The 6283-nt window shown below is 45.3% G+C and overlaps 1 pseudogene across 1 annotated transcript; it reads right to left on the reverse strand.

Moving 5' to 3' along the window:
• Window positions 1-213: 213 nt before the first annotated feature.
• LOC309817850 (protein AMN1 homolog) lies at window positions 214-1268 on the reverse strand (annotated as a pseudogene). The gene is made up of 2 exons: window positions 880-1268; window positions 214-556 (listed from the first exon to the last, which is right to left on the reverse strand). The product of its transcript is annotated as a protein AMN1 homolog (transcript).
• Window positions 1269-6283: the final 5015 nt, after the last annotated feature.

A 6283-nucleotide genomic window follows, 5' to 3' on the forward strand; every position in this document is an offset into this window, starting at 1 on the left:
TATCTTCCCCAGATACATCAGAGGGCATGCTAGGATTGCCATTTCAAGAACAACCACTCCTCAAACAGACTTAGAAATAATAGCACTATGAAAATGTTTAAGAGTCTGGTTAACTTCAAAGCATAAATCATATTATTGGAAAGCCAATCTCTACATCATTGTTTCCTGGGAAAGTAGTATGAAGATCATAGCTTTGATAAGCTTCAATAAGCATCAATATACAGTCCACATCACTTGCTTTAGTTTGTTTGGACCTACTAATTGCTCCAAGACTTCTCCTGAATGGTCTGTTATCAGGGGGCATCCATGGAAGAGTAATATACATATCTGAGGACAGCAAGTAAGGACAGCTTCTACAGCCTTATCAGTCACATTCACACAATACCCCATATGAGTTTCCTCTAGTTTCTTGGCACAAGGTCCACTAACAAGCACAACCACACCACTGTGAGATACCTGAGGAGCTGAAAAATCAACTCTGCAAAAATGGGCAGCTTTCTCCTAATGTCCGCAAGTACACATCAGTAATATCTAAGCAGCCACCTAAGTCAATGATCTTTTTTTTTTTTTAATTTCGTTTACTTATTTTTGGCTGCGTTGGGTCTTCGTTGCTCTGTGCAGGCTTTCTCTAGTTGCTGAGAGCGGGGGCTACTCTTCATTGCGGTGCGCGGGCTTCTCATTGCAGTGGCGTCTCTTGTTGCGGAGCATGGGTTCAGACATGCAGGCTTCAGTAGTTGCAGCACGCGGGCTCAGTAGTTGCTGCGCACGGGCTTGGTTGCTCTGCACCATGTGGGATCTCCCCGGACCAGGGCTCGAACCCGTGTCCCCTGTATTGGCAGGCAGATTCTTAACCGCTGCGCCACGAGGGGAAGTCCCTAACTTTAGCAGCCGGCAATTGAGTGCAAGAGCAAGGACTCCTTCATCAGTGAGATTGAAGCATCTTTTCAAAGAAGCTTCGTGCAGGTAAGAACAAGGTGAAGCCACAGCTTTTATTCCTTTTGAAGTTATGGAAATTCTGTTTTCTTTTGAGGAATTTAAATTTAATTTCTTCAGTTTTCTGCAGTTACATAGGTGCAGGAGAGCAGTATCTGAAATATCACAGCTTTGTAGATCTAGAGTTTGGACTCAGGATGTAAAATCTCACTGATATTTGAATCTGTCATCTGCCCCTGCACGCTCATTATTTTGAACAGTCTATCTTTTATGTTGGGTGGCAAAGGCTTAATGTCTGTGATATATCTAGAAACATTCTTCATGAAGCACCAAAGGCATCCACTGTGGGCTGGGCATCACGGCCGCCCTCAGGAGCCTCTTCCGCAGTCCCGGCCGCCAAAATCCAGCCAGAGACCGTCTGTCAACACCTGCCCCGCGCGAGACGTTATTTTTGACTAATTTTTGATTTACAGGAAAGTTGCATAGATAATACAGAGAGTTTCTATATATCCCTTGCCCAGTTTCTCCTAACAGTACATTTGTCAGAACTAAGAAACTAACATTGGTACATTACTATTAACTAAACTCCCTACTTTATTCTGATTTCACCAGTTTTTCTGCTAATATCTCGCTTCTGTTCCAGGATCCAATCCAGAATACCACATTGCATTTTGTAGCTCTTGTTTTTTAAGGATCATTATTTGTTAGGCATGGGTCAACTCTTCCTCTTTTCTTCCTTGCTGCCAATGCTTCAGACATTTCATGGTTCATTAGCACCTGCTGCAGAGTGTGAATAAGGGAAGGAAACAATTTTGAAATGCAAATCAGCCAAATGTTGTTATTTATTGGTCTGTGACAGTTAGCTCAGTTGTTAATAAGGCCAAGGTTATTGGCTCCATCTCTGTCAATGAGTCAGCCGGCTTAGCAGTGACAGGGAAAATTTTGTCCTGTGGCCATTATTTGCACCCTAAATCTTGTTCAGCTTCTCTCAAATGCAAACTTTTTGCCGCAATGGGGTAATGGTGGGAGTCTCTACCCTATCTATTACCTTGCTACTCAAAGTGTGGTTCACGGACCAGCAGCATCAGCGTCACTTGGAGTTTGTTAGAAATACAGCATCTCAGGCCCCACCCAGATATAAGAATCAGAATCTGCACTGTAACAGGATTCCCAGGTGATGAAGAAGCATGGCTATTCTGCAAATGTTTATTGAGAACCTATCCTATAAATGTGCTGGAGTCACAAAAGAAAAAGGGAAGCATATCTCACCGTCATAGAACATACAACCACCTAGCAGGGATTTAAGACAAGCCAAATGACAATTACAATGTCATATTTAAGCTGAGAGCTGAAAAATAAGAAGATTTAGCCAGTTGAAAGAGGGAGGAAGGTACAGGGGGTTAGGGCAGAGGAAAATCAGGTTAGGGGTGGAGGAACTCAGGGGCAAGGGAGACCATGGTGTTTCCTGGGAACTGCACATAGCGCAACATGGCTGGAGCACCAAATGCCAACACTGGGAATGTATGATGGGGAAGATCCAGAGATTTCCTTCTCTCTGTATTCACCAGCATCATCAACAATATTATTGAGCACCAACTATGTGCTAGGCACTGTGCTAGGTGTTGGGCATATAGGTAATAAATATCATGGTCTCATTAGATATGGGACTCTAGTCCAAGTCAGTTAAATGTTGCAATTACCTAAACAACTGGAGGGAAAAGGTGCACAGTACACCAGAGGCCTTGCAGGTACAGCTCAAGGATCCCCCAGATGGAACAGTCCAAGGGAGGCTAGACCTGCGTTCACATAGGGTCAGTAGAGTGTGACAAATATGGAGTGGGTAAGAAAAGGGGTCCCAACTAAATCATCCTGTAATAAAAGGATGCCTGAGTCCCATAGGGCCAGAAGGTGATGCCGAGGTCAACATTAGGCAAGGGACAGGAAGTGTGTTCATTTTTTACCGCTGCATAACAAATCACCACAAACTTAGTGGCTCCAAATGAAACCCGTGTATTAGCTGACAGTTCTGTAGGTCAGAAGCCCAGCAGGCTTGGTTAGGCTCTCTGCTTAGGTCCTCGCAAGGCTGAGGTTAAGGTATCAACCAAGCTGGGCTCTTATCTGGAGGCCCTGGGGAGGAACCCACTTCCAAATTCATCCAGGTATTGGCAAAATCCAGTTCCTTGTGGCTGTGGAACTGAGGTTCCAGTTTCCCTGCTGGCTGCCAGCCAGGGTCGACCACTCTCTGCTCCTAGACACCACCCAAGTGGCCTCTTATATCTTCAACGCCATCAACAGTGTATCAAATCTCCCTCATGCCCTGAATTTCCAACATCCTCTTCTGCTGCCAGCCAAGAAAACTCTCTGCTCCTAAGAGACCATGTGATTAGATCAGGCCCACCTGGAGAATCTCCCTGTCTTAAGGTCAACTGTGCCATATAACATGCCATAATCACAGGAGTCATGTCTCATCATAGGCAGAGATTAGGCTGTCTGTGCGGGGTGGAGGTGGGGTCAGGGGCCATTTTAGAAATTCTGACTACTGCAGGAGCTAGGAATCAGATGGAATGCATCCAGTTAGGAGCTAGGAATCAGATGGAGTTTTGGAATCCTAACTGGCAGGTCTAGGTTCCACATGAGGCCTATGGTGAGGGTGGAAGTGGAGTCTGCCTTCTGATGAGCTCCCGGGAGGTGTGCCCTTGCACCATTCTGATTGCACACAGTCAGCGGTTGCACACACATAAACCCCATGGTTTATCTGATCTCTTGAAGGATTCTGGTTGTCATGGTTACTTCTGGGGCCAAGCTCCCCCTTCCCCTGAACTAAGTCAGTCTGTGAATCTTCTTGCCATTCCTGTGAAGGGTCTCTGTTCTGTTCCATGACAGCCCAGATCTGGAGCTCAGTCCCACTTCAGTCTTGGCCCAAAAAGACACTCACTGTGGCCTTGGTGGGAGCAGCAGACCTTACCAAGGTTTGAGACATGCACCCTATCATCTCCCCAAGAGCACTAAGCATTTCTTTCCTTAGAGGCCCTTCATGATGACTGGCTCTCTCTCCTCTCTCCAGCTTCCCATCCTGCACTACTTTACCTCTTCCTGCCTCTCAGAAGCCAACCCCATGTCTCCCTTTATCATATGCAGAGCAATTCCATTTTCAACAGCTCCAGGTTTTCTTTTGCACAGCTGATGATTTGGCTAAAGCTTTGGTGTCACCACTTGTAAGGATCTACCAGATTCAGTCCTTAAGTCAAGACCACCCTCCTCCCAAGTCTTTCTCTTTCCAGGGCAGTGAAGGGGGAGGTGATTTCACATGCTGTGGGTGGATTTGCCAAGTATAGGGAGAGCACAGGGTTGCAGCACTTCCCCTAGTGGGTTACAGGGAGCGGAAGACTGGAAAGGGAGCCTAGGAGGGTGGAAATCAGGTCCCAACTGAGGGGAATCGTTTTTACTAAAGAAGGAGCAGAGAGTGAGAGAGCAAAGCCTGTTTTAGAAAGCGAGGAAGCACAGAACTGGACCTTGAAGGAAGATTAAGATTCAGGTAAGTAGAGAAGGAGAAGAAACTGCTTTCCAAGCAGAGCCCTATTGACAGGAAAGGCAGGGAGGAGGACGGTTTGGGGCTTGTTGTCAATTACCAGACCTTTTCGACTAGAGTAGTGTCCTGTCACAGAACATGCTGGGTGTCAAGGCCAACTGATAAAAGGCATAGAACAGGAGGCAATTACGGGACTTCCCTTCCACAGGCGGTGAGTAGCCATTGAGGTTTTTGGCATGGCATGTCAGTTTGTGCTACCAAGGTCACTTTTTATTGACTTAGCCAGTACGTTTGCAAATGTATACTTTCAGATTACACAAACCCCGCCTTTACACACACACACACACACACACACACACACACACACACACACCCCTCCAATTCACAAAAGAGCAACTGTTTGTTAACAACCTGCATTGATCTTGGTTTTTTTCCTTGGGCTTAGTGATTCCTTAGTTCACTGGGAATCAGCAGCAGAGCTGCCACTGACAGGTAATGTATTAGGTGAGACTAATTGGCTTTCAGCATCCAGTTTCACTTTTTACTAAGTCTTCTTAAAAGTGAGAGAGCTATAAACTTCGTTTCTCCGAATCCCTCGTGGCTAGGGTTCTGGTTGATGCACATTAGGCTCCATCCATTAGATGCACTCATGAGAGATGTAAATGGCAGAAGAGAGGAAGGGGGCACCTTTCTGATGCTTTGGCTATGTCTGCTGAAGAGCAATGTCAAAGCCATGTAGACATCTACAGCAGCATCAGTCCAGTGTTCAATTTCCAGATCCATGAGTGTCAAGTGGAACTTGGGGCAGAGGTGGCAGAGATGGTACCTGATCCCTGGATTACAGCCATGATGGTATCTTAAATCGAGCAGTCTCATTAGTAGCCTTCTGGTTACGGAGGAGTCATGGTTCCCCCAGCAGGTCAGTTCTGCAGTGCTCTGGTTTTCATTCCAAGAGGGAGCTCAGTCCTCCAACCCTTCAGAAAATTATAAAATTATTAATTTTCTTCTGGTTTAAAATTCCTTGAGTGGCTTCTGTTTCTTGCTCTGAACCTTAACTTCTGCAGCAAGAGGATATAAAAGCATAGTTTTTCACTAAATAGACTCAAAAAATATTCTTAGGGTTGACGTCCAAACTGTGTTGAATTGAGGGGTCTGGAACGACATGTCTCTTAGCATATGGGCTTTTCTAGGATAACGTTCCCAAGGTGTGATGCATATACCTCTAATGATACGTAGACCTCCCTCTATGGGAGGATTTTAGATAGTACATGAGTGAACTTTACACAGTTTTAATGGATGCATATTTATTTTTAAATGTTCTAGAAGAAAATGGACAGGTAGCATATCAAATCTGATTTCATGAATCACTGACTTCATGAATATCTTGCTTATCGGAAGGTGAGAGTGGATTGTGAGCACTCCAGCAAAATATATTAATTAATTTAATGAAAAACAGGAAGGAAAAATAGATAGATGGCACACAGATTTGGCAAAAACCACGGAGACGGTATTCAAGCGACTGAGGTTTGGAAAACCCTTTCCTAGTAGCTCATTCTTGAGTCCCCTCACCGTATGAATGAGGGTAAGTAACTTGAGACCATAAATCCTGTGCTCCAACCTATACCAGGCCCCATCCCAAAGATCACCATTCTCTTTCACTCCAGATATGATGGAAAGTCTATATTCCTCTGGAACGTCACAGAGAGAACACCCAGAACCTTAGGGTTATCACACGTCAAGGCTGGATCAGCCCATCAGTGGAACCAAAGGGTGGGGTGGGGAGGAGAGATTGCAGAATGAGCCTGGCTCCAGGAACAGCGT

This window comes from Grampus griseus (assembly GCF_964374135.1).
Source record: "Grampus griseus genome assembly, chromosome: 2".
NCBI classification, from domain to species: Eukaryota; Metazoa; Chordata; class Mammalia; order Artiodactyla; family Delphinidae; genus Grampus; species Grampus griseus.